Below are 25,692 nucleotides of genomic sequence, written 5' to 3'. Positions count from 1 at the left end.
TAATGTTAAGGGAATCGCAAGATCACAACACAGGATGTTACATTATATACACATGAAGTAGAAATCACTGAAAAGAGTAAGTGATTAACAGACTGTTTGGGGGGGCAAAGTTGAAAGAAAAATCAACAATGACTCAGTTAAATATTCAAAAATAACAAAGATAAAATCAAGAAGAGAATATTGTAGATGTAACCATCTTATTAAATAAGAAACACAGAGCCAATACAGAGATGAAAGCCAAGAGGTCAGAGCAATAGCTAAGAGCTAAAAACCTTACCCTTCACTGTCACTGTTGTCCTACCTCTTTGAAAGAGACCTACTTCCTGTGTGTTTGTGCTTTTTATTGACTTCCTATTCTGCCTTCTCATTCGTTGTAAACCCAAACCCATGACCTCCTCATCATTGCCCGTCTGTACAGACCTCCAGGTCTTCTATGGTTGGTATTGAGATTAAAGGCGTGTGTCTCCATGCTGGCTGTATCCTTGAAAACATAGAGATCCGCCTAGCTCTGCCTCCCAAGAGCTGGGATTAAAGGCGTGCACCACCAATGCCCGGCTCTGCTATGGCTTGCTATTAGCTCTGACCCCCAGGCAACTTTATTTATTAACATACAAATAAAATCACATTTAAGTACAAATAAAATATCATCATAGAATATCTTGGACAGAGCATGGGAATAGAGGATAGTTATGTAATATTTACTGTTTATTGATTCATGTAATAACAATTTGTGCTACAACATTTTAAATTATCAATGCCTACTACCATGATCTGGAAATTGAAAGACAAAGTGAATAACCTGGTTGTTTTTAAATGGATTTTTATTAGGTCTACATAATATACTAGGGAATACTTCCCCTGGGCCAATTAGCTGGGATATGAGCTTATAGTTACATGTTCTTCATACTGTGTCAGGAAGCATCCTCTTAAAATATCTTTTACCACCAAACCACCCTGTCACCAAAATGTTAGGCTTTTCAGTATTTAAGATACTTTTAGTATTCAATTAACATCTCTGTCTAGTTTATATATTTGTGTACACAGACTCTCTTTTCTGCAGCCAGCCCCAAACAACAACACAGAGAATCCTTTTTAGCTATGAAAGCTTAGCCTTTAGCTTAGGCTCATCTCAACTAGCTCTTATAACTTAAATTAACCCATTTATATTAATCTATATTTGGCCACATGGCAGTATCTCTCTTCTATGTTACACTTCCTGTTTCCTCTCCAGCTGGCTGGCCACTCTGTTCTTCTTTTCAGAGTCCTCTCTGTTCCTGGAAGTCCCACCTAAACTTTTCCTAGCTCTTAGCCATTCAGCTTTTTATTACACCAGTCACACATAGACATAAGTATATAGACATAAATAAAATAAATCCTTAAATGCACTAAAACTACTTAAACCATAGGGTTATTATAAAAGTTAAGTTTACAATATAAGCAAAGTACATAAACATTTACATGGTATATGAAAACTCTTTAGTAGATGCTAGTGATACTGCTGTTTTTACCTGTGCTTTTCACTTAGTGCTTGTCACACATAGTTGTTACTTTCACTTTATAAGTTCATAACTTGTGTGTTAGGTTCTAGTTTGTATCTTTCCTTTGTAAAAATTATGTACTTCACAATTCATTTTCTTAGAATGAAAATTGGCCAATTTTAGCAATATATCTTCACACAGTGTACAAATGTCCCACGACATATTTGTCTATAGGGTAAATGCTAGCAAGATCAAACATAAACAAAGATCTGTAGGTAATGAAGAGACACTAAAGGTCATAAAACCAGAAAGACAAAATAAAATATTTAGACAATCAAGGAAGAAGAGTCTATAGCAAGAGAAATAAATTTATTGCAAATAAAAACCAGATAAAAACCTCAAATTAATATATGACATGTATCTTATCACACACATACACACACACACACACACACACACACACACACACACACATACACATACACACACACAGATACACACACACTCACGACTATTTGAAAATGTCACAAAAACTGACAATATGAGTTCAATTCCAGAAATCCACATGTTAAAAGGTGAGAATGGAATCCTACATTTGTCTTCTGATGTCCACATGCATTCTCTCCCTCCCAAACAAACAAGTATGAAGATGAGGACCAGGATTATGGTAATAATATAATATCTATAGGATCACTTTCATATTATGATAACAGTATGGTGAAATAACTGATACTTAAATATCTTCACATCATACAGATGCTCCAAGAAAATACTAACCAAGGAAGTTCTGGAGATGAGCTCAAATGTCTACATGACCTCATGTTTTAGTAAGCAATTTCATTTAAGCCACCTCATTCCAAAGTAAATTGGAATAAAATCAAAAAAATGAGAAAGTTCATTTTTAATTAAAATAAATATACATGTGTAGCTAAAAAGAATTTGGATCTCTAATGAAAGTAAACAAGCCAATATGGTTAGTCTGTATATATGTCAGGCTCAGTATGATAAACTATAGCATAATTAAGTTCATTGAAAAAGACAGAACATATACTCTATTGTCAGTCCCAAATACAGTATTTGTAGGGTATCCAGTAGAGAAGACTCCTCAGACACAGGTTTAAACCAATAGAAAGTCTTTTTTTTCAGTTTTTCAAGACAGGGTTTCTCTGTGTAGCTTTGGTGTCTTTCCTGGAACCCACTCTGTGACCCAGGATGCCCTTGAACTCACAGAGATCCACCTGCCTCTACTTCCTGAGTGCTGGGATTAAAGGCATGCACCACCACCGTTCGGCTAAAAAACTCTTTATTAGCTGGCCAGTAACTACACTGGGTTTTTGGAATCTCAGTGTAGCCCCTATTCTTTCTCAGAGAGCATTCTCAAGCACAAAACTGCATCCTGGGGTGACATAGCTCAGGTAGTAAGTAGATTTGGCTAGAAGCAGAATCACAGAAACCAGAAATCATGGTTAGTACATTTAAAGACTTTCACAGAACTATGAACTTTGATAGATTAGGTCTTTATTTTGGCCTGTGGTATTGTCTGTGTGATGAGTTTTGTGGCCTGAACGGTACTTCGATCAAGGTAACAGTTGTGCTAAGGTCTGGAGGCCTACTGCAAATGGCATATTACTATTTGCTCATTAAATGGGAAAAGGACACTATTCTAATAAAAAATAATATTCAGATTACCCCACCCCAACAAAAACAACACCCAAAGTCTGAATTCCACCTGAACTTATATACACACACAATACTGCACACACACACACACACACACACACACAGATGTAGTGGGTAGCCATTCCAGCTTTGTTCTGGAAGTTCCAACCCCCATTGAGACTTCGGCAACTGTCACGCCTACAAGGCGGGGCCAAGGGAGGCGCCTGGGGACCCGAGATCCGGATCGGCGAACGCTCTCTTGGTTCCAGGACGCTGGATGGTGGAGGTAGACAGAGGAGAGCTCCAGAGAACACCGCTGGACTGTGATACACCTTCCCCAGACCCCGCGACCTACCTATCCCTTAATTTGTAAGTTACGCCATTAAATAAATCTCCTTTTAACTACGTGGAGTGGCCTAAATAATTCCACCAATACACACACACACACACACACACACACACATACATCACACAGTTTGTTAAGGGAAACATACTAGATATATAAACACATACCTTCTCCCCAAAGAGGATATATTCTACTATAAGAGGTAGACAAAGTATAAAAATTCCTCAGATTGTGGCCTAGACTTCCAAGATGGCAATAAAGCATGTGTGCCTGACACACTTTTTTCATTAGAGGGAATGAAAGAATTGGAATTATATAATCTTTATTAATACTGACTTGAATATTTCTCTCTTTCTTCCTAAAGTCAGTGAAGCCTTAATAAATTTGCTTTATTTTCAAATGGAAAGACAGTATAAGACATCAAGGAACATTACACAATAAAATAAAACTGCATAACCAGATATTAATGAATTGTCAGACAAATAGCTCAAAATGATTGTCTTAAGTGAAGTTAGTGTGCTGACAGTGGGCAAAGTACACAACTAAAGTCATTCAAGAAAATAATTCAACGTGATAGCTTATATCTTTCTATACATATGGTTTACATTTCTGTACATTTTCCCTTCTAGAGAAAATCCATCATTTTGATCTGTTTAAAGATTATTCTTCTGTTTGTTCCCAATGGTGTAGCCATAGTATATGTCTTGCTCTTCCACAAAAACATTGTGATGGGATAATTTAGGTTGTTACCGTAACTATACCTGGACTTGACTAAAAAGAAAGTTCATGGAACCTCCTATGAGAGACTTCCTTAATCAGGTTATCTGGGTGGCACTTTCTGATAGCATCCAGAAACTTTGATTTTTGCAAGCTTGCCTTCACTGTTGCTGGAAAGTTGTTGTGACAGCATTCCTTCACTAATATCAGAACCAGCTTCTTCAGGCTTCAACTGAAGCCAGAATTCCAGGAGTTCTCCAGGAATCCTCTAGTCTTCTGGCACCAGATTAGGACTGCTGAGACATTCAGCCTTGTGGATTGAAAAAACTACCAGAATTGTGGCCTTCCTAGTGTGAGAGATCCATTTTTAGACCAGACCACATACTGTTAGCCAATCTAATAAATCATATGTGTGTGTGTGTGTGTGTATGTGTGTATTATACTATCAGTTATGTTCCTTTAGAAAACCTTATCTAATAAACACATCACATATATTCTCACTTAAAAACCATTGTACTTTATATTTCTTTCCCCAAAAACATTATTAGAGACATAATGTCCTACTATTTTACAGGTAACTCAAAACCATCAATCCTCACAGGTGCTGGAATTTATAACTAAGATTTATTAATTTATTTATAACAACAAGAAATAACCATGAATATCTTAATACCTTATAGAACATCAATATTGAAATGATGGACACTCCAAGAGTTCGAAAACGTTATTATGGTCTTCCAAATAATGCATGTCTTCCATTTTCCTTCTTAAACATAGTTGATTTTTGCATTCCAATTTTCTATAAATCCCCTGCATGGCTAAGTTTAACATCTCCCTTTCAGAGGAAACATTGTATACAGTTAGTCCCCATTAAAGACTCCATTCCCTCCTGATCTGTCTCTTCTCCTTATTCATTCTACCTGAATCAAATACTAATCTACCTTATTTCACAGCAGACCTGTCTGTTCATATTCTCACATGTTCACAAAAGAGTTTGCCTAACAGCCAAATTTTCATGTAGATTGGTCAAATTACTCCACTAATAAAACCAGAAATCTCCTTTTTGACTGATTGTCATGAATGCTGTTAATAAAAATAATGTTATATAATGATATTGTATTCATTTAAGGGATATTATAGCAGTTATACTTAGAAATTATAAAGATGTAGCTTGAGTTTTCCTGCCTGGCCCACAGTCAGGACAAATCTCTATCACCTGCCAGTCCCACAGCCTCAGACCCGACCAAGTAAACACAGAGACTTAAATTGGTTACAAACTGTATGGCCATGGCAGGCTTCTTGCTAACTTTTCTTACAGCTTAAATTAATCCATTTCTATAAATCTATACCTTGCCACGTGGCTCATGGCTTACCAGCATCTTCACATGCTGTCTGTCATCGTGGCGGCTAGCAGTGTCTCTCTGACTCAGCCTTCCACTTCCCAGCTTTATTCTCCTCCTTGTCCCACCTACACTTCCTGCCTAGCCAATGGCCAATCAGTGTTTTATTTATTGACTAATTAGCAACACATTTGCCATACAGAACATCCCACAGCACTTCCCCCTTTTTATTTCTCAAAAAGGAAGGTTTTAACCTTATCAAAGTAAAATTACATATAATTTGGGAATTTGGGTGTAGCTTCTCTTACTACTTCCTGCTGGAGGGGGGCGCTGTATCTTATGGGGACACAAAGAAAATTTTAGGATTATGGAATAGTCCATGAGGCTGTATCATCTGAGCCAGTTGCCTTCAAATCGTTCTGGATGTTGGATCATCTGGGCCATGATGTCATCGAAGACCTTTCAGGGGGTATTGGCTGGTCAAACCTGATGTATCTTAATCTGGAACAAATCCATAGCCTCTGGCTTTCTGTGGGAACAAAAGAGACTCTTTTCGAAAGCAACATATCCTTACATCCAAATTTTGAAGTCAAGATATCTTTAAAATAAGCATATTGGTTTAACTCAGCTTCCTTTACAATCAAATATCTCTCTGCAGTTAAGAATCCCAAAGACAACACAATCCAGATTCTCTGTGTAATATTCATCTTCACGTGGCTTATTTTTTATATTAATTTTACTGTCTCTTTAAAGACTTTATTTTTAAAAACTATGTATTTGTTTATATAACTGTATATCTCACCTTTTTTGTCTCTTTCAAGCCTATGTATTTTTTACACACATTGTAAACTACTACATCTGAATCTGTCTTATTGTGAATATATTGCTTTAAACTGCAGCAGCTGTGGCTGCTGGCTCCACCCACCTCAGCTTCTCAACATGGCAGTGGTATTTACCACCAGCTCTGGGAGCAATTGTGGGTCTATGCTTTTATCCAAGCAGCGTGTAGCCGAGAAACCTCTTTTTTTTGTTTTGTACTAGCAAAGTCTAAATCCACCATGCAGCTTCATGTGCCACTTGCAGAGGCCTCATTCCTGCCATACTGCAGGTCGAGCATACACACTAGGAACCCACCAGTAGCTCAAACGGGCAGCTGCCGCTCATTTGAGAGAGACAATTAGGAACTGTTTTTAGCTCTGTTTTAGAATCTTTTTTTCTCAGTTTTTAGGTGGAAACTCTTGCAACCACGTTGGACGCCATTTGTAGCTTGAGTTTTCCTGCCTGGCCCACAGTCAGGACAAATCTCTATCACCTGCCAGTCCCACAGCCTCAGACCCGACCAAGTAAACACAGAGACTTAAATTGGTTACAAACTGTATGGCCATGGCAGGCTTCTTGCTAACTGTTCTTACAGCTTAAATTAATCCATTTCTATAAATCTATACCTTGCCACGTGGCTCGTGGCTTTCCAGCATCTTCACATGCTGTCTGTCATCGTGGCGGCTGGCAGTGTCTCTCTGACTCAGCCTTCCACTTCCCAGCTTTATTCTCCTCCTTGTCCCGCCTATACTTCCTGCCTAGCCAATGGCCAATCAGTGTTTTATTTATTGACTAAATAACAACACATTTGCCATACAGAACATCCCACAGCATAAAGACTTATAAATGAGCATAAAGTAAAAGCTTGAATAAATAAAAAAGTCACATCCCTGTGTAATGAATGATATTTATACTTCATCACATTAAGCTACATAATCTAAATCTTGCCCCACTGTTGTTTTCATTTTCATTCTTCTCATTGCATTTGATAATATAATTCCACTAATGATGTGGTAAAACAGAACCTATAATGGCCAAAGAATGCTATTGGAATGCACACTGTAAGTGATACCTAGATATTCAAGAGACCTGACATTGTCAATATGTTGAGCTGTATCTTTTTTAAAATACGTATCATTAGGGATTCATCATTAGTGTGTGAAAATATGGCTTTATTTGAAATCTATCTTTGCAAGCATAATTAATTAGAATGACCTCTATTATTGCCAGTTTAATTACAAAACAAGATATTTGCACATAAATATACAGAGACAGAATTCTGCATGGTTGGGAAGGAAGACATAGGGGTGATCTACTTATTATAAAAGCAATGTCAAATGTCAGAAATGGGGAAAGAAGCATAAAAATAATTCTTACACCTAGCCCTCAGAAGGAACCAAATCTGTCAAGACACTGATCATGTATATTTAGCCCCTGAAACTGTGGAATAATACATTTCTATTTGTTCAACCACCCAGTGTCTAGTATGTTGTTGCAGTTTCCCCACTGGACAGATGCACATCCCGTGTAGAGCATATTAAAATTAGCTGAACAAGTTCTACAACTCATAGTGTGTATGAGCAAGACTCTATAGAGACAAGTAAATGATGATGGGAAATATCAATTACTTTCAGGGAGATTTGTGGTATTGAGAAAGGGGAATGAATAATTCCTCACTCATATTAGGGAAGGAGTGATAAGAAAACCACTCATAGAAACTGGCAGTGTCCTCTGCCTATTTAAGGCATAATGTAATAATGGACAATGGAAAACAAAAGCATTTAGTCATTTTGTTTGACTCAGTATGTCAGTGGTTCTTAAGATATGGTCCATTGACCAGTACAATGATTACTGCCTAAGAACATGTTAAAAGGTGATTACTGAATTCCACTTCTTAAATTTTGAATGAGAAACATTTCAGGGAGCAGCTATGTTTGTCTTAAATGACCATCCTGGTAATTCTGTTGAACACTGAAGTTTGTGGATCATAAACAAATATGCAGTTGTTTCCTGTGCCCATTTCAAATAGGATAAATTACAGCTAGAAGGGGATTAGAGGTTGACAGGTCCTGACAACTGTTACTATCTTCTATGAATAAGAAAGAATTTTTACTGTGCTAACAGAGTGTACATTTGGAAGATTTAGACATCTTTTACAGTATCAAAACTCTGAAGTTACACCTACTGATGATATTCAGATTTAGGACATTGGTCATGAGTGCTGTGCTAATATGTATATTTGTTTTCTAAACTATTAATTAAATAGGAGATATAACTTACTTTTGTATCTAGGATATAATATAAGAAATAGATATGAATATGTGTTGCACAAATTTAAAACTTTATTAGTAGAACACTGATATTATTTGCTGGTGATATGACACATTTCACATGTGGAACAGAAAATGATAATTTTGCTGTCTAATGGCTGATAAAACATGCTAAACACCACTTTTCTTAGTGCTTCTATCCCATTGCAGTTTTTCCATCTATCTCTACCTCATACATCATGAAATTACTCAGCCTGATTTTTTTTTTTTTGGTTTTTTGAGACAGGGTTTCTCTGTGTAGCTTTGTGCCTTTTCCTGGATCTCTCTCTGTAGACAAGGCTGGCCTCGAACTCACAAAGATCCACCTGCCTCTGCCTCCCGAGTGCTGGGATTAAAGGCGTGCGCCACCACCGCCCGGCTACTCAGCCTGATTTAGTTAGCACAAGTAGAAGTTGATAAAAGTTCTGAAAGTACAAGTTACCCCACTAGTAATTGTGATATATCTAGTGAATAAAACCACTGCAACATCTAAAAGTATTTATTATTTCTTCCATGCATAATGCTAGGCATATTTAATATTATGAAATTTAATTGTTAATGAATTTAGATACTTAGTGCAGTGAAGATTTTATGACTAAGAAATCTGTACAATCTAATAGAAGATATGTTCTGGAAATGGTAACAAAGTAATATACGTACTGAATGAGCCTATCCATATTGGAACACTAAGAAAGGTAATTTGCCTTTTTGGTGTTGTTATTTTCATGAAAAAAAAAAGAAAGATTCCCAGAATTTCTATGAGAACGTCCAGAAAACAAAGTCATTAGCTTTACTAAAGGATGCATTTGAAACTGTCACAAATTAGTATTTTTAATGCTATGATCCCAATTAAATTACGGGTCTTAATAACTATACTTAAGGAATTTCATATTTTTTCCATGAGTGCTGCAACCAATATTTCATTTAATGCTTTACCATCTAGCTTCATATTGTTCTGTCTTGATAGACTTCAAATGTATTTCCTTATTGAATTAAAAAGTATTTATAAGTGTAACACATCAAGTAGAACCATTTGCAATCAAACTTTAAAGACTCAATAAATGTAATCAGCTATAACATACATGAAAATAGACACATTAGACATTAGCTAATTAAACTTACCTTACCATCCACCATAACCATACTTGGTAGTTATTTCCTCAAAGTAGCTCATTTCTTTGGTGAAAATTCCTTTATATAAATATGCTTTTTCTGAAATTCATGAAGTTGAACTTTCCATAACACATATAATCTCTGAGATTTTATTTCATTCATTTGTATAGTAAATAAAATATTTTGGTTTCTGATGCACACTTATCAAATCATATATACTATACTATGTGTAATATGTAGACTAGGTATATATAATTTAAATGTGAACAACTTAGAAAAAATACAGTCATATAATAAAAGCATAATGTATATGTATGAGGAGATTAGTAAGCTACCATAATGTAAAACAATAGAGTATCAAATATCCTCCTATCAAACTCAAAAGACTATTCAGTAACTCATTCTACCTTTAAGAATTATTGGAGTGGGAAATCCTTTCCAAGGCTGTGTGATTCAGAAACATACAATAGGTAGGGTATGAGGAAAGCCATTGACGAAAAGTTCCGAGTATGCAAATCGACCTAATTACAAACAAGATGAATAGAAGTGATGGAGTAGAATTATTAAAGAATATGTGCCTAATTTCTAGAATGAAATGAATCATAACTAAAATAGGAACATTATCTATTGGTCAGTTATCTATTGGTTATTATCTATTGGTCAGTTCTGTTTTTGACAGGTAATGTTTGATTCAGGTCTCTTAGAAAGAATAGGTGGGCTTAAATGGTTGTTCTGTTTTTGGCCAAATTTACAGTGCATCAACTCTAACTCAGGAGTGATTACTAGTAGAGAAAATATGGAGTTTTACAAAGATACATAATATAGATTAGACGATATTCTTGAGTTTCATGTTTTCTCTAGTCTACTAATTTTTAACAACTCAGAATGAAAAAATTATAGCTCAATCTACTCATTGCTTCAGTTGATAGTTTTCCTACCTGCCAAATTTTTCAAATGCAGAACTAGCTGTTTTATAATTTCAGGCCACAATCTCATTCAATGGATGGTTCCCAGTTTTCAGAAAACTGTTTGAAAGACACACTTGGAAATCTGATTTATCCTCACATTAGTTAAGCTTAGCAATGAAATACTTTTGGGTTTTCCTTGGTATTTATGAAAGCCACTGAATATTGCACATTCAAAAATATATTTGAGATTTTCCTGTGAGACAATAGATCAGTTCGCACCAGGGAAAGTGGCTTTTTGGTAGAAAAATTTGTATGTTGATAAGTGTCAGTGACAATTAGAAGTTTGATAGAAAGCTTAAGCAGACAGGGTGTTCAAAGTAAGAATTCAATCAGCACTTTCTCTACTTTTGAGCAGAAGTGATTTTGATACAGTTATCTTGTTCTTTTGAAATTTAGAAATGTAATGTAGTTCTGAGTAGTCTGTGTACATGTAGGTACTTAGACTGGTACCAATAATACACTCACATGTAGTTGGAAGTTTTCCTGTGTCCCAGCCTGCCAGTGGTCAGGACAAATCTCTACCACTTGTGTCCCCCAAGTAAACACACAGAGGCTTATATTAATTAATAATGCTTGGCCATTAGATCAGGTTTACTACTGACTTGCTCTTGCAAGTAACCTTAGCCCATTTCTGTTAATCTATATGTCGCCACATGTTCCATGGCTTTACCTGTGTGCCGTTACATGCTGCTTCCAGGACAGTGGGTTTCCATCTCCTCAGCCTTCCTCTTCTCAGAATTCTCCTTGTCTGCTTATCTCGCCTATACTTCCTGCCTGGGTACTGGCCAATCAGAATTTTATTAAACCAGTGTTTAAAAGCATTATTCCACAATATTTCCACTTTTCTGTTTAAACAAAAGGAAGATTTTAACTTCAACATAGTAAAATTATATATAACTTTGGTCTGAGTAGGCAGGACACAGGAAAACTTCCAACTTCAGCTACAAATGGGACCAAAATGTGGGGCAAGAGTTTCCACTGAAAACCTGAGAAAGATTAAAAAAAAAAAAAAAGATTCTAAAATGGAGCTGAAAACAGCTTCCTAGTTGTATCTCTCAGGCAAGCCGTGAGCTACAGTATGCTGGGTTCACAGTGGCCTGTGGGCTTGAGTGCAGCATGATGGACTTCTGCCACAGTACACAATGGTGTCTCCAAGCTGCACAGTGCACTGTGCGGCAGATTAAGCTTTTGATAATACAAAGAAAAAAAAAGTTTTGGGGCTACACTCTGCTGGATGAAAGCATAGACCCACTGCTTCACAAAGTTGGTGGTGAGCATGGTTCCCAGAGCTGACTATAAATGTAGTTCCACGATGTTGGGAAGCTGAGGTAGGCAGAGCCAGCAGCCAAAGCTGCCATTTCAGTCCTAGTCATTGTACAATTTAAAGCAATAGATTTACAATAAATCAGATTCAGATTAAATAAACCTTTAAATGGTTTACCATATGTGTAAAAAAATGTATGTAGGCTTGGAAGAAAGAGGAAAAGGAATATACACAGTTATATAAAGAAATAGTTTTAAAAAAAGAAAGTCTTTAAAGTAAAGGTAATCTAAAAAATAACCCACGTAAAGATGGATATTACACAGAGAATCTGGATTGTGTTGACTTTGGGATTTTTACCTGCAAAAAGACATTTGATTGTAAAAGCTGCTGATTAAAATCAATATGTATATTTTAAAGATATCTTGACTTCAAAATCCAATATAAGTCTCTGTGTTTACTTGGTTGGGTCTGAGTGGCTGTGGGACTGGCAGGTGTCAGAGATTTGTCCTGACTATGGGCCAGGCAGGAAAACTCTAGCTACAATGTCTAAGGATATGTTGCTTTGGAAAAGAGGTTCTGCTTTTGTTTCCACAGAAGATGATAACCTGTGGTTTGCTTCCAGTCTAATATGGCTTGACCAGCCAAGACCCCCTGAAAGGTCTCCAATGACACCATGGCCCATAATATCCAACATCCAGAATGGTTTCAAGGCAACTGGATCACACAATGCAGCATCACAGACTGCTGCAGTCAGGACTTGACCATAATGATTAATTTTCTCAGGATCCTCATTGCATTGCCAGTGCCCTCATCCAGCAGGAAGTAGTAAGAGAAGCTATGGCCAAATTCCCAAAATATTGAATATGAATGTTTATTGTTATTTGAAGCATGTTGATTATAAATGCAATGTCTCTAAAGAAAAGGGATAGTATAGATATGATAGGATGAAAGAGTATATTAATAAACCTACATTTAAAGAGCAATAACTTGTTTAAAAATGTTTTTACATTGCTATGGACTTTGGTTTATAAATACAAATTTGGAGTTGATTTTGTTATTACATATATATATATATATAGTCTTGTTTAAGGTATTATGTTTATGTAATTCATTTAAATTGTAATGGATAATTAAGAAATACAGATTAATAATGTCTTCTATGTCTTCTATGATGGTCAAACTTATCATCATGTTAAGATTTCTAGGTATACATAGATATAATTCCATTAGGTAGATAATCTTCAAACACTTCAAAGACCTACAGAATATTGCATTAAAAAAGTTTCAAAAACTTAGACTTTCTGGACAGTGAGACACATCTGCTTCTGGCAGCACCAATTTACTTCAAAAAGAAAGATGGGTGTCAAAGACATTCCATATGAAGTTCATCTTCTTCTTGTCAAAAGTAGCCATTTGGACAATAAACTGTTTTTGCCTGGACTGCTTGACAAAATGTTGTATTGGATGAACATGCAGGACCCATAGGAAGGTGACCACTGAACTTTGCAAGGCAAGATGATCCTTCGGGTTCCTGCTTCTCAGAGGAGACTGCCAGACATTCTACAGGACACAGAGAAAAGTTACTGAGAGACTGTGGGCTGAAGACAGATACTCCAACTTTACAGAGAAACTTTTTATGACTGTCCAGGCTGTCAGCTGTCTCTGTCATTCTAGATTCGGAAGTTGCTTACAATGATCTTTCTATTTACTTAGGTAATATTGTATCCTTCTGAGGTCTTTGATGTAGTTGAAGACTTGATAGTTATAATTTTCCTTGGTTATGATAAAAGATAAATTAGATATAAAACTTTAGACTCAAAAATATAGGACAGATAGAATAATTTCTTTAATTTTGACAAATACAAATAGACTAGATACTATAACTGTAATTCTTGCTTGATAACTGTTTTGTTATATATAATTTTACTATGTTAAATTTAAAACCTTCTGTTTTCATTATAGAGAAAAGGGGAAGTGCTATGGGATGTCTTTCTGTATGCTTTGAATATGTGTTTCTCTGATTGGTTGATAAATAAAATGTTGATTGACCACTAGACTGGCAGGAAGTATAGGCAGGATGAGCAGACAAGGAGAATTCTGGGAAGAGGAAGGGCTGAGTTTGGAGTCACCAGCCAGACAGAGAGGAAGCAAGATGACAAGGCAGAATTGAAAAAAGGTACCAAGCCACATGGCTAAACATAGATAAGAATTATGGGTTAATTTAAATGGAAGAGCTAATCAGTAATAAGCCTGAGCTAATGGCCGAGGAGTTATAATTAATATAATCCTCTGTGTGTTTACTTGGTTCTGAGTGGCTGCAGGACCAGGCAGGAGACAGGAAAAACTTCTAGCTATAGTCTCTACCTTTAAAATATATCAAGAACTTTGCCCACCTCTCTGTCAGAACTAATACCCTGTAACTAATAGATAAAACCTTTGGAATCTATTAACTTAACAGACCCACTAGCTTCTACCAACCCAAATGCTAAGAATATTATAGCACCTCCAAACTATACAAAAGCTTCCCTCATCTTTCTGTAACCAACTCTCTAGTATATCAACTAATGTATGTTTAATTTGTCTTTCTTTCTTTCTTTTTTTCTTTCTTTCTTTCTTTCTTTCTTCCTTCCTTTCTTTCTTTCTTTCTTTCTTTCTTTCTTTCTTTCTTTCTATTTCTTTCTTTGTTTCTTTGTTATTTATTCTTTTGTGTGTCAAATTGTAACTTCATGAAATTACTTCCACACTGGAACATGTATTTGGGCTATGCCAAATCTGTATTACCAGGTTATATTCATTCAAAATAGTTGCAGAATAAACCACTTCTTATTCCTTCAAGGAACTATGCTTCTGTCTTCCTTCACAACTCTCACCCTTGCCCAAACCTCTATAGCCTGTAATAATTTATAAACTCTGTTCCCATTCTTATATCCAGTCTGCTTTATATATAGAATCCATAATGATCCTTGATTTCACTCAGGACCAATGTTCACTCATACAAGTATTGTTTTAAGTTCCTTGATCACCAAATACACTCTCCACACAGGCACGTTAAATACACAGTTCTGTCTGCTAGTCACCTCAGTCAAGAGTCTTTTGATCTGTCACTGTATAAAGGAGTGATTCTTCAGAGCTTTTGTAAAAGTAGCACCTATAATTCACCAAGCCATGACTCAACAAATTTAAAAATAATTATGTTCATACTTTTCAATATCTGCCCAATAATCAGTTTGTTTACTTGTTCCTTAGCTGTGACTTACCCACATAATTGAATGAAAGTAGATAAGATTTAACATATATTTTTTTGTGTAAAGTATTCACAGTGTTTAATGCATTGCTTGCCATATAGTAGGGTCTCAGAAATAAAATATTTAGGGACTGCAGAGATGTCTCAGTGGTTAAAAAAGCACTTGTTGCTTGGGACCTAGAACGTAGGTTCAGTGCCCAGGATGCAAGTGAGGTGTCTCAGAACTATTTGTAGCTCCAGTCCAGGGATCCAAAGTCCTCTGTATGTCTCCATGGGCTCCTGAACTCACTCTCACAAACCCACACACAGATACTCCCATACATATAAATTAGAAAAACAAATTTTAAAAAGATAAATATTTACTGAAATATAATCAAATTAACTCCCAACTTTGCACCATGTCTTCTCTACCTGAATTCTTCCATATACAACATATTAAATTTTTACTTGATGTTGTCATCTCATATATAAATTAAGATCCTAGCCAGGCGGTGGTGATGCACACCTTTAATCCCAGCACTTAGGATGTAGAGACAGGTGGATCTCTGTGAGTTCAAGGCCAGCCTGGGCTACCAAATGAGTTCCAGGAAAGGTGCAAAGCTACACAGAGAAACCCTGTCTCGATAACCAAAAAAAAAATAATAATAATAAGATCCTTAGAGCTTTTTTCCCTTTGTTTCACATATTAGAGATTCAAATGGTAAAAATATTATTTTATATTTTTAGATTAAGATAAATCAACACAGATGTATGTAAAGCATGCAAATACCCAATAGTAAGCTCTCCAAAGTCTCTGTCTCACACATTAGAAATAATAACAATGGGAAATAGGGATTAAATGTCTGTGGTATGTGTCATCAGACTCCTTACTCTAGGGGTGAGAGTTGCATACTGGAGGTAAGTTAGTTTGTGTTCAAGCACAGTACTTTGAGAGAAGCAGTGTAGAAAGCCCCTACCTCTGAACTGTACTCCTATCCTCTGTGGTCTTTCTTAATTTTTCTAGAATTATTTCTTCCCTACCACTAGATGCCATAATTTTCTTTGAGTTTACTGCTATACTGTCCTCAAGTTTATCATCCATTCATCTTTTATCTATTATTTCCCCCAAACAAATATCCAGAACATCTTAAGTGCTAACTCTTCCCTTTTTAGTTAATTTCATTAGCAACTTTTGTCTCATAGTAGAGACTCAGTGAATGCCTGTGTATTATCCATTAATCCCTTCTTCAAAACTCCCTGAAGTCCAGTTCATGATCTTTTTGTATATTTCATGTATAAATAAGTGTTTGAGATGGCTATGAGTAATTCTTTACACCTGCTTTGTATTTAGGCCTGGAAGATGAATTTGAAGTTTACTACGTATCAATCTTGTACTGTTCTTTAAATTTTCATTTTAATGTTATGTGATACCTAGTTATCCTGAATCAAAAATAATTTTCATGTATTTTATATCACTATTGTGCTTTGAATTTGAAGTATCTCCCACACACTTGTGCTTGGTTACTTGGTTCCCAGATTGTAGCACAGTTTTGAGTTGTTATGGAACTTTTAGTACATAGGGCCTAGTTTTCATACATACATGTAGCAGAAGACCTTAATGATGATAGCCTGGTTTCCCAGGGTCAAAAATGTGAAAAAGCCTTGTTATAAGCTCCATAACCACTGGCCAGGATGCTTTGCCATTTCTTTGCTACAATAAAACAGGGAGACAAAATAAACATCTCTTCCTTTAAGGTATTTCTCTCAGTTATTTTGTTAACACAAGGGGAAAAGTAAGTAGCATAATCACTGATCTTTTTTTTTAAAACAACCTTGAAACTTAATAATGACCCACAAGTCTCCTTTAGACATACTTTTTGAATTAATAGGATACTGGAGGACAGCTGAAAATTCTTCACCTTTTCAACTTTACCGATAATTATTTAATATTATAGGCTTACTAAATCTAGCATTGGAAAGCAGAGACCCTAGTATACAGAGTAGGTTAATTGTAATGAAAAAAAGATCATGAAGTCAAGAGGATTTATCAGAATTAACTATGAGCTGTATTCAACCACAGTGACTCTCACAGGATTTGATAGTGCATTCCAGTTAAATTAAACACAATTGTGCTCCCATTAGTGTAGTATTTCCTTACTGTGAGCCATTTGAACTAATGAGCCTCTATTAGAGGCTACTTGAAATATGGAAGTGTAAAATTAAGGTGATTGCATAAAAACACAAGGGTTTTTTAATACAGTACAAGTCTCATCTAGGAAAGCACTTGTGATCCAATCTACAGTAATTGGGATTATTACAGCTCTGCATTATGTGTCATCATCAATGCAGTGCACACAAATCTTTGGCCCAAAAATAGAACACCATCACCACCTTTCTCCTTGTTTTGTTATCCATATTTAAAGGACTAAACACATTAAGAATAATTTTTGATATAGTTTACAATTAGACTTCTTAAACACTTTCCATCCACAATTCCATTTAGCTCAAAAGTTTTTTTTTTATGTGAACCCTAATAGGTATATGAAGTAGACACATAAATCAAGCATTACTGATAATAAGAAAATTTTATTAAAAATAAACTGTTAATATACATATAATTTACTATTTGTGAAAGAAAGAAAAATTTTATATTAATGAAGTATATGTGTTCTTTTATTCTTATATAAACAATGAAACCATGGCAGAATATTTGATATTACACCACATAAAGAATCTTTTACTTTTCCAGAGTTGATGAATATTTTAGTTTCTGTAAACAACAGTGGAAAGAATGTCACTTCAGATCAATCCATAATAGAACGTAGCTTCAGTAACAGTTGGAAATTCTGTGCTAATTACAAATTTCACTGAGTAGTTTTATTTTCAACCAAAATACACAATATTTTTAAATAAAATATTCTAAGACAATATAATGGAAATAAATTAATTCAGTATTTACATACAGAGGAATAGAATAAGAAACTATTATAAGACTTTAGTTTTGTAATTAAACCATTACTTTTTCATAAGAAGAGTAAGCTCTACATGTAACAAGAAAACACTGCAGTTTATAACCTTCCTTAGTATGGAATTTGATCCAGGGTGTTTCATTGTCATTACAATACACAGACCCATGTGAAGTTACATGATTCATTACTTCACTGTGTTTTCAGAAAGACCCTCCATTTATTATGCGTTTGATTTTGAATTAAAGTTTGATTATCATATATTTACAAACCATTTGCTATTACCTAATTTGTATGAACAAATCTTGAAATTTTTCTTCTTACTTCCCTATGTGCACATTGACAAACAAGTGCCTGCATTCATATAAAATCATCATCATCTCACACACACAGTCCACATACATACAAATAATAAATAAAAGTAGAAAATTGTATTTTGTAGGAACTGGTTGTAAATTAATAAAGTTGTCAATTTGAGGAACTGAAATGGATGAAATTTGCTTACTTGTTGGGTTCTGGCTTATATTATCAGTCACTAAATTTTGGAATATTAAAATGGAAAAGCTTTGTGTATACAAAGTATTCTCTCCCTATTATATTTTTGTTGTCGTATTTTTTAATGTGAATTATTCCTTTATACTTTTATGAATTTACTTATTTTATTGCCATGAACACTGGGATTTATAATTTCTAAATTTAAAATTTAAAAATCAATATGCAAAGTATATGGAATGAATAACCATTTTTGTGTCACCATGTTTTACTCTTTCATGTTACAGTAAAATTAACATTCCCATAAATATCCAATAAGATTACAATTACTTTGTTCTTAAGTATGTTTCTTGCAGTTCTCACTCCCCAATGTTTTAAATGTTTAAAGATGCCTGTAGTACATCTTGTAGTTTAGTCTCATCCTGTTCACAGGTATTTCCCATTACCAGAGACATGCCCAAGTCTTTATTCCAATTTTTACACAGTGTCCAATTTCTGTTTTCACAAACAACAATGATTTCTGTTTCACTTGTGCATAGTACTAGACTAATAATCCCCCAAAATATCAGTGTTTACTAGCCTCTATATTTTATGTTAGCATACTATGGTGTAGGGATGAACTCCAGCCAGTCATTTGTTCAGGAAAATAAAGTTTTATTGGAAAACAGTAGCTTTCAATTTTTACTCATTGTCTTTTGGCACTTTGTCATGACAGTGTCAGAATTGGTTAGGTTTCAAAGAGGCATACAGCCAAGAAATTCTAAAATATTAGTATATAGGCATTTATGAGATATTTAATGAATACTAATTGAAAACAAAACTGATCTTATTAAATCAGCACTCATAATTGCAATGAACACACGACTTGTTTTAAAATTTTTCCATGAAAATATTTCAGGAACATCTGATGTGGAGCTGAGGAGATAATTCAGACAATAAAATGCTTGCAACTCAAGGATGAGGTCCTAAGTTTGGATCCTCAGCACTCACATAAAAAGCTGTGCAATCCTACCCCTGACAAGAAAGAGACACCAGAATCCCTAGTGCTTGCTGATCAGCATGTCTAGTCAAATCAGCATGCTCCAAGCTCAACGAGAAGATCCTGTCTCAAGAAATCAGATAGCAAAGTGATTGAGGAAGGTATTTGATATAGAACTTGGACCTCCACTTGCACACATGTACTCATGCCTCATCATAAATGTATGCACATATATATGTATCCTGAAGAACACAGGGTTTTTTTGTTTGTTTGTTTGTTTTTTGTTTTTTTTGTTTTTTTTGGTTTTTGTGAGACAGGGTTTCTCTGTGTAGCTTTGTGCCTTTCCTGGAACTCACTCTGTAGACCAGGCTGGCCTCGAACTCATAGAGATCCACCGGTCTCTGCCTCCCAAGTGCTGGGATTAAAGGCGTGCTCCACCACCGCCCAGCTACAGTTTTTAAAACGAATCCCTAATGAATTTGTATCAGTACTCACAGTGCTGCTGCTGACCATTGTGGTGAGAATTTTCACACAGGAAGTCTGAAATTTCAAATGGCTGCAGCAAGGTATATTTCATTAATTAATTCACTAGCAAGATTAATGCTAACATTTCATTACACACATAAACCACTTTCCCCATGTGCTGTTCTGATTAGACCATTGCTGAGAACTTCCAGGCTTGCATCATCAATACTAGTGTCTATTAGGCACAGTAAAGCAATGATTATCACTAGTGCAGAATTGCTTTGACACATAGAGTGATAAGAAAGGAAACTATATATTTATGTGAGAAATAGATTGTACTAAAAGGGTACACAGATTTTGAATAAATCCACTGAGACTTAGAACAGTCTGGATCTCAATTCTAGCTGCATATTTGTATTTCCTGGTGGTTTGTTAAAATTCTAATGACAAGTAGCTTCCATAGGCCATCTAAATCATCACCTCTAAGGATGGGTTTTGGTTTAGTTATTTTAAATAATTAATTTTACCTTGGTTTAGAGGAACAACTAAAATAAAATGTGATTCATAAAATGTCATTTCTCACTTAGAACAGCTATCATTCCCAAAAACACAAACGTAGACTTTAGTTTTTTAATAGAAAATGATCACATAAAATTTCATAAATTCTTATTTTCTATAATCTATCTATTCATCTATCTATCTATCTATCTATCTATCTATCCATCTATCCATCTTTCTGTCTGTCTATTATCTCTTATCTATTTATCCTCTGAGGAATTCAATTGAATATAAACTACTCATGCATAGACTACTCATGGAAAATACTACTGTAGAATATTCTCTTAAAATTTCTATTTAGACTAAATTAACTCATTTAGGCATGGTCAAAATTCTTGTAAAAGTTTGTGAAATCTGTATTGCTATTTTAAAATAATTAGAACAGATTTAACATAGGCTGAACAATTTCTCTGCAATTACTGAGGCATTAGATCCTTTACATACATTATCTGTTCATATTTTATGGAACTGAATCTGATAGGTTTTACTTATTGATCACATAGTTTAAAAAAACTGTACATATTTCATAGTAAAATAACCACCTATCATTAATTTGAGTTCACTCAAATGAATGCTGACAATATAGTGTAAAGGCAAGAACACGTGATTTCAAAGCACCATGCTTATCACCACTTTCTCTATGCTACTGGGGATTTTCACAGTTGCTTTTTCCTACCCTCTTGAAAAAGAATAACTGATTTTAGCCTATTTCCTTAAAAAGGAAATATTCCTTCAAAAATTTCACTGACTATTGAGTCCTTAAAGAACTCTTTTTCTCTTAGACTTTGTCTATTTATCAATATATACTAAGATAAATTTCAGATGAATAAAGGGAGGAAACACAGGTGGGAAGGAAGGAGAGAGGGAAAGAATATCAGAATGACCCACCTATCATATGAATGAATTACTTTGTTGTTATCTTTCTACCAATACACCATAGATAATACACTTAATAAAATGGTACTAGTGATCACAAGATTTACATTTATTAATTTTTTTTGTTGTTTTTTTCGAGACAGGGTTTCTCTGTGTAGCTTTGCGCCTTTCCTGGATCTCGCTCTGTAGACCAGGTTGGCCTCGAACTCACAGAGATCTGCCTGCCTCTGCCTCCTGGGTGCTGGAATTAAAGGCGTGCGCCACCACCGCCCGGCTTACATTTATTAAATTTAATAGTTACAAAATATCATACTTACCTGGCAGGGGAGATACCATGATCACGAAGGTGGTTTTCCCAGGGCGAGGCTTATCCATTGCACTCCGGATGTGCTGACCCCTGCGATTTCCCCAAATGCGGGAAACTCGACTGCATAATTTGTGGTAGTGGGGGACTACGTTCGCGCTCTCCCCTGAAAAAAAAAATAGTTACAAAATATCATGAGAGTTATACTGCTTTCATTTAACTCTCTCAACCACCATTCTATGGAGTTTCTCTTAATATCCTCCATTTACAAGGATCCCAAGGCACTGAATATTATATTGATACAGCTTAATGTCACAGAGGTATGGGCTAGAAAATGTAGGTATCAAATAGAATTAAGAATGAATACAGGAATTATGTCCTAAGCCACTATTTTATAACACATCTGTCAAAGTACAGAATCTTCTTTGTTTATGAAAATAAAACTCTAGAACTCTGCTGTGGGATGGTCTGTATATCAAGTGTGTTGCTGATTGGTCAGTAAATAAATCACTGATTGGCCATTGGCTAGGCAGGAAGTATAGGCGGGACAAGGAAAAGAATTCTGGGAAGTGGAAGGCTGAGGGAGAGACACTGCCAGCCTCCATCAGGACAAGGAAGATGTAAGGTACCAGTAAGCCATGAGCCATGTGGCAAAGTAAAGATTAATAGAAATGGGCTAAATATAAGAGTAAGAGCTAGACAATGACAGGCCTGAGCTAATGGCCAAGCAGTTTAAATAATGTAAGAGTCTGTGTGTTTATTTTATAAGTGGGCTCTGGGACTGGCGGGACTTGGTGGTGGGAGCTGGAGAGAAATTCTCCAGCAACAAATGGCGTCCAACGTGGTGGCAAGAGTTTCCACCTAAAAACTTAGAAAAAAGATTCTAAAACGGACCTAAAAACAGCTTCCTAATTGTCTCTCTCAAATAAGCGGCAGCTGCCGGTTTGAGCTACTGGCGGGTTCCTAGCGTGCGCTCTCGACCTGCAGTATGGTGGGAATGAGGCCTCTGCAAGTAGCACATTAAACTGTGTGGTGAATTTAGCCTTTGCTAGTACAAAACAAAAAAAGAGGTTTCTGGGCTACACGCTACTTTGGTAAAAGTGTAGACCCACTATTTCTGAGAGTTATGGCTCCCAGAGCTGGCGGAAAGCGGACCGCCGCCATGTTGGGAAGCTGAAGTGGGCGGAACCAGCAGCCACAGCGCCAGTGCCATTTCAGGCTTAGAAGGCTACAGTTTAAAGCAATAGGCTCACGCTAATATAAAAAAATAAGCCACGTAAAGATGGCTACCACACAAAGAATCTGGATTATGTTCTCTTTGATATTCGTAACTGCAGAAAAACATTTGATTGTAAAAGCTGTTGAGTTATGCCAAAATGTATATTTTAAGGGTACCTTGACTTCAAAATTTGGATATAAGGATATGTTGCTTTGGAAGAGAGTCTCTGCTCTTGTTTCCACAGAAAGCCAGAGACTATGGATTTGTTCCAGATTAAGATACATCAGGTTTGACCAGCCAAGACCCCCTGAAAGGTCTCCAATGACACCATGGCCCAGATGATTCAACATCCAGAATGGTTTCAAGTCAACTGGCTCAGATATACAGCCTCACGGACTACTCCATGATCCTAAAATTTTCTTTCTGTCTCCAGAAGATACAGCGCCCCCCTCCAGCAGGAAGTAGTAAGAAAAACTACGCCCAAATTCCCAAATATACCAAGCTGGCTTTAGAGATGGAATTGGCTCACTCCCCCTCTAAACCCAGACATATTGCTCAAAAAAAAAAAAAATGGTTAAGAGATTCTTATGTCCCAAATCAGAAGAGCCCTCTGCTGTGGGACAGAGAAAAAACAATATTTTTATTTAAATCAGGTTGATTATAAATACAATCTCTTTCTAAAACAAAAAGGGGGATAGTTTAGATATGATAGGATGAAAGGGTAGATTAATGAACCTACTTTTAAAGAATAACAACTTGTTTAAAATGTTTTACATTGCTATAGATTTTAGTTTATTGATACAAATTTAAACTTAATTTTGTTATACTGTATATATATTTCTATTCTTGTTTGAGGTATTATGTTTATGTAACTCATTTAAAATTGTAATGGATAATTAAAAAATAGATTAATAGTTAGTCATCTATGATAATATTTGTAGCCATGTTACTTAAGTCTTCTAGGTATACATAGATATATTTCAGATAGATAGGTAGTCTTCAAACACTTCAAAGACCTACAGAATATGGCATTTAAAATGTTTTAAAAGTTTAGACTTTTTGGACACTGAGACATGTCTGCTCCTGACGGCACCGGTTTACTTCAGAGAGGATGATGGGCATCGAAGACACTCCATATGGAGTTTATCTTCACCTTGACAAAAATAGCCATTTGGGCAAGAAACTGTTCTTGCCTGGACTGCTTGATCAACTGGACATGCAGGACCCATAGAAAGGTGACCACTGAACTTTGCTTGACAAAATGGTCCTTCAGGTTCCTGCTTTGCAGAGAAATCTGCCAGACATTCTACAAGACACAGAGAAAAGTAAATAAGAGACTCTAGGCCTGTGGGCTGAAGACAGATGCCCCAACTTTACAAGAAAACTTTGGATGACTGTCCAGGCTCAGCTGTCTCTGTCTACCCTACAAGACTCCTAAAACTTGCTTATATCCTTCTCCATTTCTCAGGTAGTAGCATATCCTTCTGAGGTCTTTGATGTGGTTAAAGACTAGATACTTACAATTTTCCTTAGTTATAATAAAAGATAAGTTAGATATAAAACCTTAAACTTACAAATATAAGATAGATAGGATCTCTTCTTTAATATTGTAACTGTAATTCTTGCTTGATAATTGTTTTGTTATATGTAATTTTACTATGTTAAACTTAAAACCTTCCTTTTTAAGAAAAGAAAAAGGGGAAGTGCTGTGGGATGGTCTGTATATCAAGTGTGTTGCTGATTGGTCAGTAAATAAATCACTGATTGGCCATTGGCTAGGCAGGAAGTATAGGCGGGACAAGGAAAAGAATTCTGGGAAGTGGAAGGCTGAGGGAGAGACACTGCCAGCCGCCATCAGGACAAGGAAGATGTAAGGTACCAGTAAGCCATGAGCCATGTGGCAAAGTAAAGATTAATAGAAATGGGCTAAATATAAGAGTAAGAGCTAGACAATGACAGGCCTGAGCTAATGGCCAAGCAGTTTAAATAATGTAAGAGTCTGTATGTTTATTTTATAAGTGGGCTCTGAGACTGGCGGGACTTGGTGGTGGGAGCTGGAGAGAAATTCTCCAGCAACAGAACTCTGTTTATTCCTTCATTGCTTCAATAACTATGCACAAAATCTCAGTATCATAATGTTGTTAAACTATACTACCATTTATCAAACTGCCTGGCAAAGCACTAGTTTCAGGAGACATTCAGAATATAAGACTACTTCCTCAAATGAATCTGTGCTGTAATGTACACTAAACTCTATTCATGGTGATTTGTCATGCAAACTCACACATACAAAATCCTGAAAAAATTCTAAGACAGGAACATATATTCATACATACAACTACATATATGTTCACATGAAAATTTGACATCAGAATTCTAAAACTTACTTAATCATAAAAATTTTCTTACCTACCTCTACTAAAATTTCATAGAACTACTGAATTAGCGTGATATGCTGAATCATATCACTCAGCTATTCACATGGTTTAATTTTATTTCCTAGTTTTTAAATTGTTTTTAAATTTCACACATGCATATGATGTATCTTGATCAAATCTATTACCCATTCACTCCTCTTCAATTCCTTCTCTATGCCC

The 25,692-nt window shown here is 35.6% G+C and overlaps 1 non-coding gene across 1 annotated transcript; it reads left to right on the top strand.

Annotated features, from left to right (window-relative positions):
* The first annotated feature begins 21,881 nt into the window (after window positions 1–21,881).
* On the top strand, window positions 21,882–22,045 carry LOC131900321 (U1 spliceosomal RNA). The gene has a single exon (XR_009376218.1). It is a non-coding gene; the product is annotated as a U1 spliceosomal RNA (small nuclear RNA).
* The last annotated feature ends 3,647 nt before the right edge of the window (window positions 22,046–25,692 follow it).

The sequence above is a fragment of the Peromyscus eremicus genome, chromosome X (assembly GCF_949786415.1).
Source record: "Peromyscus eremicus chromosome X, PerEre_H2_v1, whole genome shotgun sequence".
Classification (NCBI taxonomy): domain Eukaryota; kingdom Metazoa; phylum Chordata; class Mammalia; order Rodentia; family Cricetidae; genus Peromyscus; species Peromyscus eremicus.
The sequence above is the reverse complement of the archived record's forward strand: the minus strand, read 5'-3'. Positions and strand labels throughout refer to the sequence as shown.